The following is a 12,115-nucleotide window of genomic DNA, read 5'->3' as shown; positions in this document are numbered from 1 at the left end:
CCTCCTCTGCCTGGGTGCTGGGCCTAAATATATGCCAATGGACTGTTGCAGTGGTGGCTGACGTGAAGCCTCATTCTCTGCTATGACATGCAGACTAATTCTCTGCTGACATGAAGACAGATTCTCTGTTACGGGACCTCTCTCCTCTGCCTGGGTGCCGGGGCCTAAATATCTGAGAATGGACTGTTCCAGTGGTGGGTGACGGGAAGCCAGATTTTCTGCTATGGAACCTCTCTCCAATTGATTTTGGTTAATTTTTATTTATTTAATTTTTATTTTAATTCATTTCCCTATCCACATTTGTTTGCAGGGGATTTACCTACATGTTGCTGCCTTTTGCAGCCCTCTAGCTCTTTCCTGGGCTGTTTTACAGCCTTTTTAGTGCCGAAAAGTTCGGGTCCCCATTGACTTCAATGGGGTTCGGGTTCGGGACGAAGTTCGGATCGGGTTCGGATCCCGAACCCGAACATTTCCGGGATGTTCGGCCGAACTTCTCGAACCCGAACATCCAGGTGTTCGCTCAACTCTACTTGTGATGGATCGGAAAATAATTCCTGTGACTCAAGTGGAGGGTATATAGAGGTGGTGGTGTTGGTGGTGGTGTCTTTGGGGGTGCACACAGCAGAGAGTGAAGAGGGTGCAGATAGAGAGGATGTTGTTTTGGTGGCAACTGGTCTATAATCACACCAGTTAAAAAAAAATAAACGCAGTGAAAGTGGATACATTTCTTCAGCAGAGTATTCTTAGATAGCAACCCTCTTCAATATGTTGTTTCTGGGGGCCACTGGTCTATCACACCAGTTATAAAAATGTTTTCCTTTAATTTTTTCTCACAGTGAAAGCGGATAAATTTCTGCAGTACCCAAATACACTATTTAAGTAGTATATTCTTAGATTACACCCCGCTTCTATATGTTGTTTTGGGGGCCACTGGTCTTTCACACCAGTTAAAAATATGTTTTCCTTTAATTTTTCTCACTGTGTGTAGCAGAGGTAACGCAGTAAAAGCGGATAAATTTCTGCAGTACCCAAATACACTATTTGAGTAGTATATTCTTAGATAACACCCCACTTCTATATGTTGTTTTTGGCGCCACTGGTCTATCACACCAGTTATAATACTATTTTATAATTGCGTGTGTCACTCTTTGTAGTTGTAGTATCGCTGCAGAACCGATCACCAGTCACAATGCTGCGCTATACAAATCAACTATAATATGCTTTCTATATTAGAAAGTATATTATAAGTGCATTACACCCCTATATACTGCACACCATTTAATAGCACACCTATACCAGTCCTTAAAAGGACTTTTGTGGACCTATTAGCTAGCGATTTGTGTCACTATAAACCCTCTAACAGTCTGCCCCTGCTCCACACAGCAACATCTCCCTACATTGACAAAAGACTGAATGTAAAATGGCAGCCAGATCGGGTCTATTTATAAGGTAGGGGGTATGTCCATGTGCTGAAATGTCTCAAATGGCTGTCCTGTACCACCTGATGGATTTGTCATAGGTCGAAGTTCTCACAATGTAAAAAAATATGGCGCCGGCGAATATCGCCATATGTTCTCATGCTCGGCGAACCGCGAATGTGTAAAGTTCGCCGCAAACTGACCGCCGGACGAACCGCAAGGCAATCTCTAGTGACATCTAGTGTACTTTTTCCATAGATGGTGTCTCCTGTGGACAGTTAAATTATCTGTGCCACATCTCCTGTTTAAAGTGTGCACATCCCTAAAATATCTGTGACATCCAGTGCAGTTTTTCCGTAGACGAGTGTACGCTGTGGACAGTTAAATTATCCGCGCCACATCTCCTTTTTTAAGTGTGCGCATCCCTAAAATATCAGTGACATCCAGTACACTTTTTCCGTAGACATTGCGAACTGTGACATCCCTAAAATATCAGTGACATCAAGTGCACTTTTTCCATAGACGGTGTACGCTGCAGACACCTATAATTTCCGTGCCACATCTCCTGTTTAAAGTGTGCGCTTCCTTAAAATATCAGTGACATCCAGTGCACTTTCTGTAGACGGTGTGTCCTGCGGACAGTTAAATTATTCGCACTACATCTCCTTTTTAAAGTGTGCACATCCCTAAAATATCAGTGACATCCAGTGCAGTTTTTCCGTAGATGGGTGTACGCTGCGGACAGTTAAATTATCTGCATCACATCTCTTGTTTAAAGTGTGCGCATCCCTAAAATATCAGTGACACGCAGTGCACTTTTTCCATAGACGGTGTCCCCTGCGGACAGTTAAATTATTCGTGCCACATCCCTAAAATATCAGTGACATCCAGTACACTTTTTCCGTAGACACTGCGAACTGTGACATTACCTGTGGTGCCTGTCCTGTATAATGTCTCCTTATCACAAATACCGTTGCAAATTTTTTTGCACATACACTTCCAAATCATACGCTTCTGTACGTGTGACATACTTTCAAGCATATATCACATTTAAAATAAAGAAGGCGAGCAGTAAGGGACGGGGAAGTGGCCGTGATGATAATGATGCCCTGGGCGCAGAGAAACAGTGCCTGCTTCAAGAGCACAAAAAAAAACATTCATTCAAGATACCTAGCTTCATGTCCCAGTTTGCATGGTAGCGCTGGACACCACTCTTGAAGTTAGACCAGTGCGACCAGCTAGTCGGTTGGACTGCAGCAGAGAATGCTTCCAGTCAGTTAAGCACCACCAAGTCCAGTCTCAGTAGCCAGGAGTCTGGTCAACACCCTGATCCTACTTCCTCCCACCATTTACAGTCTGGCCAAACAAGTGATCACACACTTGGATATTCCGAGGACCTCTTTTCATCGCCATTACTTGATTTGGCCCTCTCGCCAAGCACGCTTGAAGAGGGAAATGAGATCTTGTGCCCTGATTCCCAACCTATTGAACATCCACAGTCACAAGAACATGACGATGGGGAACGGCAATTAGCGTTTAATGAGGTGGATGATGATGAGACACAGTTGCCAATGAGACAGCCGCAATTTCTCAAGAGGTTGATGAAGAGGATGAGACACAGTTGTCAGTCACTGAGGTTGTGGTTAGGTCAACAAATCAGGAGGATGATCAGAGTGAGGAAGTGGAAGAGGAGGTGGTGGACAATGAGGTCACTGACCCAATCTGGGAAGGTGGAAAGCTGAGCTAGGACAGCAGCACATAGGGGAAGGGATCTGCTGTGCTTTTGTGTGGACGACAAAAGAATAGTAGTTTTCAACCTGTGCCATACGAAAATGAACCGAGGCGTGAACACTAGCAACCTCACCACCACCAGCATGATCCACCACATGGCATCAAAGCACCGTAATAAGTGAGACAAACGCCTGGGTCCACAATCTGTGTCTGCTGGTCACACTACTACCTCCTCTTCCCCTGTCTTACATGCTGGACAATCCCCTTTCGAAGGCGCAGGCCCAGATGCATCCCGCCCTGCACCTGGACCTTTGCAAGCACCATCAGCGACCACATCCACTTCCATGTCCCAGCGCAGCGTACAAATGTCCTTACCCAAGGCATTTGAATGCAAGCGCAAATACTCAGCCACCCATCCACAGGCCATAGCACTAATTGCGCAACTTTCCAAATTACTGGCCCTGGAAATGTTGCCATAAAAAGGGTCCAAAAACAGAGCCGGGAAACTATAGGCCGGTAAGTTTAACATCTGTGGTGGGTAAACTGTTTGAAGGTTTTCTAAGAGATGCTATCTTAGAGCATCTCAACGGAAATAAGCAAATAATACTATATCAGCATGGCTTCATAAAGAGATCGGTCATGCCAAACAATTATTTTTTTATTTTAACATTTTTTATTGAGAAATAAAGTACATACAAATGAAGTACATCATGTAATAAACCGGTTGAATGACAGGTTACAGACAGTATTATCGCTTGATAGCATATGCATTATAGAAGATGGGTGAAGGAAACTGTGAATCATGTTTTAAACATATTCCTAATTGTCTATCACCACTTTACTCAAAACCACAATCATTTCAGAGTCATTTCAGACTGGTCCGGAGTTGCCCTATGCATTTACTAATAAAGCCCACATAGATAATGCAATCCTATACGATTAACTATGTAAAGTTCCTGTATTTAGTCCAGGCACTCCATCCAGACTTGAAGGAAGAGAACCTTCTATCCTCCCAGGCTGATATCTCCTCAAATCTGTAGATCTGGTCTACTTTCTCTTTCCATTGGGATATTGAAGGGGATTCGGTTGATAACCAAAATTTCGGGACAAGTAGACGAGCTGCACTTAGCATGCTATAAAAGAGTTTTGTAGGAGTCTTTCTTAAGATGGGAGGACAAAATCCCAAAAGCGCTAATTGAGGGGTCATTGGAACTGTGAGGTTACAGATTTTGTTGGCCAGATCAAATATTTCGGACCACCAGATCCGTATAAGTGGGCATGTCCACCATATATGGAAGAATGTTCCTTTGTTTTCTGCACATCTCCAGCATGTGTCCGACCCAGTCAAACTGTATCTACAGGTGATATCTGGAGTCTTGTACCAGCGAGTTAAGACTTTATAGCTGTTTTCCTGGGTACGGACACATCTGGAAGATCTGTGAGGAATCAGCAATAGTTGAGAGATCTCCTCCTGGGAAAATACAACACTCAGATCCCTTTCCCATAGCCCAATAAAGGCTGGTTTAGCCATATTTGTGGGCGAGATAAGCTTTTTGTATAATTGGGATATCAATCTCCTACGTCTAGAATGGTCGGATAACAAGCTCTCAAACCACATCAATGGACGCAGGAGAGATTCCATGGGTACATTTTGGGAAATGAAAGATCGAAGAAAAGAAAGAAGGTGCGGGAAAGGTTTGCATTCTGGGATGATGTGTAAAATCTCCTTATTGCTTAAAACCTTGCCTCCCTCTCCATATAAGGAAATAACTTTGATGGTAGAGTTCCTAACTGATTTCGGGAGACATACCCTTAGGTCACTCGAAGCATGAGCCAAGATGTCTCTTATTTGGAGCAGGGGTGACGGGAGGGGTATCATGAATTGTGAGCTTTGTAGCCATTTCCATGTCGAGAGAGTCGACTTGACAATTGGATTAAGTGACTTATTATGTGGCGGAAAATTGTCCATACCCACCAAGAGACCAGAAAGGCCCGAACCCAGGTCACTCTGCTCCATGGAGACCCACGACTTATCTACAAGTCCTGAAAGCCAGTCAACTACTCGTGATAGTGCTACCGCTTTCCCATGAAGCTCGGGGTCCGGAAGTCCTATCCCCCCTTTAGTCTTAGGTCTGCAAAGAACAGAGCGAGCCAGTCGAGCCTTCTTCCCATCCCAAACAAACTTGCCAATTTCACTTTTAAGTCTATCATAATATGCTTTGGGGACAGGAATTGGCAGGACCTGTTGTAAGTAGGTCAGTCTAGGTAATACTAAAGAGGGGACAATATTTTTTCTACCAAACCATGAGAGAGGAGGGTTCTTTAATAACAACAATTGGTCACTTATTGATTTCATGAGAGGGGAGTAGTTTAAATGAAATAGTGAGGTAGGGTCTGGGCTAATTTTAACTCCCAAGTAGGTAATGTATGGGGTATCCCAATTAAAGGGGGAACTGTCCTTCAATACTTTTTTAAGTGTAGGAGGGAGATCAATACTTAGGATATGCGACTTGCTCATATTGATTTTAAAATTGGAGTGGATACTAAATTGTTCCAAGATATTGTATATTAAGGGGAGAGCTTTGGTTGGGTTGGAATTCATTATGAGGAGGTCGTCCGCAAACGCCGCCACTTTGTGTTCTTGTTGATCCATTTTAATGCCCTCTATCCCCTTCTCATTTCTGAGCGCTTGCAGCAGTGTCTCCATGACCAATACAAAGATCAATGGTGACAGGGGGCATCCCTGTCTGGTGCCATTACGGATATTGAAGGGTGGGGACAAAGTGTCATTTATTATAATTGAGGCTGACGCATTAGAGTATAATGATAAGATGGCTTTAATATAGGGTTCAGGAATATTAAAAGCTCGGAGGGCTTCCATCATGTAATCCCAGCTAACCCTATCAAAAGCTTTTTCTGCGTCCGTGCTAAGGAGGACCAGAGGATGACCGGTCTTTTTCGCGTAATATATTGCATTTAGGACATTAGCAGTGTTATCTCTGCCCTCCCTACCACGGACGAAGCCAACTTGATCAGTTTTGATTAAGGATGGGAGAAAACCAGAAAGGAGTGTCGCCAAAATCTTAGCTAATATTTTTAAATCTAAATTCAGCAAAGAAATGGGGCGATAGCTAGCGCATAGGGATCTATCTTTCCCCTCTTTTGGAATGATCGTAATATTTGCCCTAGTCATATCTGGGGAAAGGGGGACACCAGACAGGGAGCTATTGAAGACAGATAGTAGGTAGGGGCCTAATATTTTTCCGAATGTCCGATAGTTCTGAGCAGGATAACCATCCGGACCCGGGCTTTTCCCTTTTGGAAGCTGTTTGATAGCTGTCATAATCTCGTCAAGTTTAAATGGAGCCTGAAGGATTTGGGACTGGGAGTCTGTTAGCTTCAGCAAGGATAATGAGGTAAGGTAAGCCTCAACTGATTTTTCTGGGGAAGGAAGGGTGAAGGTGTTAGTGCCCTCCTCTACTTCTTTTATGTTATATAGAGAGTAATAGTATTTTTGGAACTGTTCAGCTATATCTGGGGTAGTGAATACTTCTCATTTTCCTGGAGTTTTAATCTTATGAATATAGTTGTGAGATTTCCTTTGTTTTATGCGTTGCATCATAAATTTAGATGCTTTATCCCCATGCGCATAGTATTTGTGCTGTGCATGGAGGTAAAACTTTGCTGAGGACGTATTTAGGATATTTTTCAGTCTTGTTTTTGCTTCAGAAAGTTCATCTAGGTGCGTTTGTAGTAGGGATTTTTTATGTAGGGACTCTAAATGTTGGATACGGGACAGGAGTTCTTCCATTTGTTTTTTCCTTTCTTTCTTGATTCTAGCTCCCCTGCATATGAAATGACCCCTCATGAAAGCCTTATGGGTATCCAATAAAGTGTGTGGTGAAGTTCCAGGAAGTGCGTTAAAGGAGAAGAACTCTTCTAATGAGGACTTCGTAATTTTTATATATTCCTCTGTGGTTATTAGCTGTTCATTTAGTTTCCACCGAAATGCCCTAGGTTCTAATAAGGGAGCGCGCATGGTTAAAAAAAACGGTGCGTGGTCTGAAAGAATCATGGTACCAATGCGAGTCTGGGAACACAGGCTTAAATGTTCTTTGGACACCAATATGTAATCCAGTCTGTGATAGGAATGGTGTGGTGATGAAAAGAAGGTGAAGTCCTTCCTGGTTGGGTTGAAGAGACGCCAAGCGTCAATCAATGCACTCTGCTGTAATTTTTTCTTAAGATGTTTCAAGGCTCTATAAGAGGTTGCGGATTTCCCAGAAGTTGAGTCTATTAAGGGATCAAGTGTTACATTTAGATCCCCTCCCAGGAGGACCACACCTTCCTTATAGGATTCTAAAAGGGAAAGCATTTCCACTAGCCACGATACCTGGTTGACATTGGGGGTGTATACATTAGCAAATGTGTACAATTGGTTAGCGATAGTTCCCTTCAGAAAGATATATCGACCTTCAGTGTCCTGAATATGTGACACATATGTAAAAGGGAGTCCCCTCCGGAGCCCGATACTGACACCCCTAGATGCTGCAGAGTCAGAGCCGCAGTGATACCACTGTGGGAATAGGGATCGGGAAAGATCAGGATATTTATTGAACTTGAAATGAGTTTCTTGAAGCATCAGAACAGAGCATTTTTCCTTTTTCATATGGGAAAAGACCTGACTCCGTTTAGCTGGGGCATGGAATCCCTTTACGTTGAAGGATCCTACGCATATATCAGCCATCTATCATAGGAGTATCAGTCTGTTGCTCGCTTTGATAGATCCTGTGTGTGTATAATATAAGGGTACTTAGCTTCCCTTGGTGAAGCATCTGGGGTCCGGAGAAGACACCCTCCCACCTTGGCATGAATCTTAGAAACTGGCGAGAACCTGTCATTAAAACAAAAAACATACAACATAAGTGAAAAACATAACAACAAAGTGTTTCGTTAACCCTGAGAGGAAGAGCAATGAAGCTCAAGTGGTACAATAGGGGAGGGGGGGTACACAACATAATGTGACTTGGTGTATTACCCTCGCAAGGATCAAAATCTTGGATCCCGCAAGGTACAAGAACAGGTGGAAGATATAATCTTGTCCTTGTGGGCGTGAATATAAAAACCTAAACATAAATGGCCTATATAGGACAACGTAAAGGAAAGAAAGCATGTAAATGGCGGTTATACTTATATAATGGACGCTCTAGTATGTCGTAAGAAGAGGAGTCTCTTAATCTTCATTAAGTGGAAGTCTTCTTGGCGTTGAGGAGTTACGTCCTCTTCTAGATCTTTGAGGTTTGGCAGGGCGAGGTGTCTCCCACGGTGCGATTGAAGGAAGATTGGCTTCTGGAATGTTATCTGGAATAATGTCCCAGTTTTCAATGTGAAGATGATTAATTTGCAGGATGTCAAATGCTTTGGTCAGGTCCTGATATGATGAGATGGAAAATCTCTGGCCATTAAAGAGGAAAGACAGGCCAAAGGGAAAGAGCCACTTATACATCACTTTATTATTACGCAGCCATTCAGTTAGTGGTTTCAGGGCTCTCCTTTTCTTCAGAGTGGTTTGTGCTAAGTCCTGATATATTGAAATAGGACAGTCATCCAGACTTATTTGTGGGGAACTTCTTGCTTTATTCAATATTGCGTCCTTGACAGGGTAATGTAGGAATTTACAGATCACATTCCTAGGCGGTTCTGTAGGCTGGGGTTTAGGGCGCAGTGCTCTGTGTGCTCTCTCAATGATTATTTCATGTGTAGAGTCAGGACCCAGGAGCTGCATGCATATGTTGGTTACAGCTTAATTTATTCCAACTGTGCCCACTGCCTCAGGTATGCCTCTAAAACGCAAGTTATTGCGTCTTCCCCTGTTTTCCTGGTCTTCCAGGAGTGTGTACAGGGCATTCAGGTGCGTCTGGTGTTGAGACAGCGTGGAAGAGGTATTTTTCTGATGCGATATTATCGCCGACTGTGTGTCCTCTAACACTTCTACCCTTCTTCCTATGTGGCGCATGTCTTCCTTGATGGAGGTGAGATCGTATCTCAGGGGGTCTAGCGCTTCATTCAGGGCGTCTTTCAGAAAAGATCTAGAGATAGGCAGGGTATCCGTCTCAGGGGAGGTGTCCCTTACCTTCTCATGGACAGCTGCAGGCTTCATGCTGTTCCCCGCCGCTCTCGGCGTGCCGGGCGCAATCTTAGATTCTTTAGCTACATGAGCTTGAGCGGCTTTCCTCAGGAATTTCTCCATTGATTCGTTTGGAATCGCCTCTTTGCTCGTTCCTTGTGAGTCTCCAGGTCTGGGGCCACCTATCTTGACCATTGTGGGTCCAAATCGCAGGTTAATTAGGGCTGTGAGGGAATTTTACACAGCAGAGCTGCACTTCAAGCTGCCATCTAGCTCCGGTGCAGGCTCCGCCCTATGCCAAACTAATTTAATCAGTTTCTATGAGGAGGTAAGTTCTAGACTTGACAGCGGTGAATCAATGGATGTCGTATATCTGGAATTCTACAAAGCATTTGACACTGTACCACATAAAAGGTTAGTATATAAAATGAGAATGTTCAGACTGGGAGAAAATGTCTGTATGTGGGTAAGTAACTGGCTGAGTGATAGAAAACAGAGGGTGGTTATTAATGGTACACACTCAGATTGGGTCACTGTCACTAGTGGGGTACCTAAGGGGTCAGTATTGGGCCCTATTCTCTTCAATATATTTATTAATGTTCTTGTAGAAGGCTTGCATAGTAAAATATCAATTTTCGCAGATGACACTAAACTGTGTAAAGTAATTAACACTGAAGAGGACAGTATAAAGCTGCAGATGAATCTGGATAGATTGGAGGCTTGGCAGATAAGTGGCAGATGAGGTTTAACACTGACAAATGTAAAGTTATGCACATGGGAAGGAATAATGCAAGTCACCCGTACATACTAAATAAAACACTTGATTACACTGACATGGAAAAGGATCTAGGAATTTTAATAAACAGCAAACTAAGCTTCAAAAACCAGTGTCAGGCAGCTGCTGCCAAGGCCAATAAGATAATGGGTTGCATCAAAAGGGGCATAGATGCTCGTGATAAGAACATAGTCCTACCACTTTGCAAATCGGTAGTCAGACCACACATGGAGTACTGTGTACAGTTCTGGGCTCCTGTGAACAAGGCAGACATAGCAGAGCTGGAGAGGGTCCAGAGGAGGGCAACTAAAGTAATAACTGGAATGGGGCAACTACAGTACCCTGAAAGATTATCAAAATTAGGGTTATTCACTTTGCAAAAAAGACGACTGAAAGGAGATCTAATTACTATGTATACATATATCAGGGGTCAGTACAGAGATCTATCCCATCATCTATTTATCCCCAGGACTGTGACGAGGGGACATCCTCTGCGTCTGGAGTAAAGAAGGTTTGTACACAAACATAGAAGAGAATTATTTACGGTAAGAGCAGTGAGACTATGGAACTCTCTGCCTGAGGAGGTGGTGATGGTGAGTACAATAAATTAATTCAAGAGGGGCCTGGATGTATTTCTGGAGTGTAATAATATTACAGGCTATAGCTAATAGAGAGGGGTCGTTGATCCGGGGAGTTATTCTGATTGCCTGGCTGGAAATTTTTTATTCCCCTAAAGTGGGGAAAATTGGCTTCTACCTCACAGTTTTTTTTTTTTGCCTTCCTCTGGATGAACTTGCAGGATGACAGGCCGAACTGGATGTACAAATGTATTTTTTCTGCCTTATGTACTATGTTATTATTTAGGCTTGTGGACACTGAGGCCTTCGCAGCCTGATGTCGTTGCCTTCCCGCCTTACCCATTCCCAGCCGCCACTAGTTTTCAAGGTGTGCCGTGCCCGCCTTACACCAACATGTGACCCGTAACATCACACGTGCCCTGACCAACGCAGTTACTGGGAAGGTCCACTTAACCACAGACACATAGACAAGTGCATTCGGCCGGGGATGCTACATTTCCCTGACGGCACACTGGGTGGACGTTGTGGAGGCCTGGAGCAAGTCATTCCCTGGGATAGCACAGGTGCTACTGACACCAAGGATTGTGGGCCCTAATTCTATCAGGGTTTCTGCCCCCACCTACGTTAGTGGATCCAACCCCCACTTCTCCTCCTCCGCCACCTCCACCTCAGAATTATCCTCTGGCAGCACCAGTCAGCCATCAGTCGGTAGCTGGAAGCAGTGTAGCACTGCCGTGGGGAAGCGTCAACAGGCCGTCCTAAAGCTGATCTGCTTAGGTGACAAACAGCACACCACCAGGCATGGTTGTGTCTGTTAATAACTTGGTGGCGGCTTTGGAGCTTGGCAAGCTCACACACATCCCATGCCTAGCCCACGTCTTAAGCTTAGTGGTTCAGCAGTTTCTCAAAACCTACCTCAATTTGCCTGAGCTACTGGTGAAGGTGCACCTTCAGTTGGGCTGTCAACTTTGCAGCAGCGCTGGAAATTGCCAGCTCACTGGCTGTTGTGCTACATGAGCATGCGCTGGAACTCCACGTTCCACATGTTGGTCAGGCTTTGTGAGCAGCAGAGGGCAGTAGTGGAATACCAGCTGCAACATGGTCATCACCTTTCCAGTCAGCTTTCGATTTTCACAAGCGAGGAGTGGGCATGAATGTCTGACTTCTGTGAGGTTTTAAAAACTTTGAGGAATCAACACAGATGGTGAGCAGCGTAACCATCTCACTTCTGTGTCTACTCAAACGCTCACTGCTCACAAATAAGGACGAAGCTTTGCATGTGGAAGAGGTGGAAATGGAGAAAGACATTACACAGGGTGATAGCCAGACCACCCTCAGTTTGACTTCTCAGCACGAATTGGACGATGAAGAGGAGGAGGAAGAGCAGGACGTTGCCTACACTACAGAAGGTAGTACCAATGGAAGTTTAATTCCATCTGTTCAGTGTGGGTGAGCAGAAGAGGATGAGGAGATTGAAAGTGATCCT

Source organism: Bufo gargarizans, chromosome 1 (assembly GCF_014858855.1).
Source record: "Bufo gargarizans isolate SCDJY-AF-19 chromosome 1, ASM1485885v1, whole genome shotgun sequence".
Classification (NCBI taxonomy): Eukaryota; Metazoa; Chordata; class Amphibia; order Anura; family Bufonidae; genus Bufo; species Bufo gargarizans.
The sequence above is the reverse complement of the archived record's forward strand: the minus strand, read 5'-3'. Positions refer to the sequence as shown.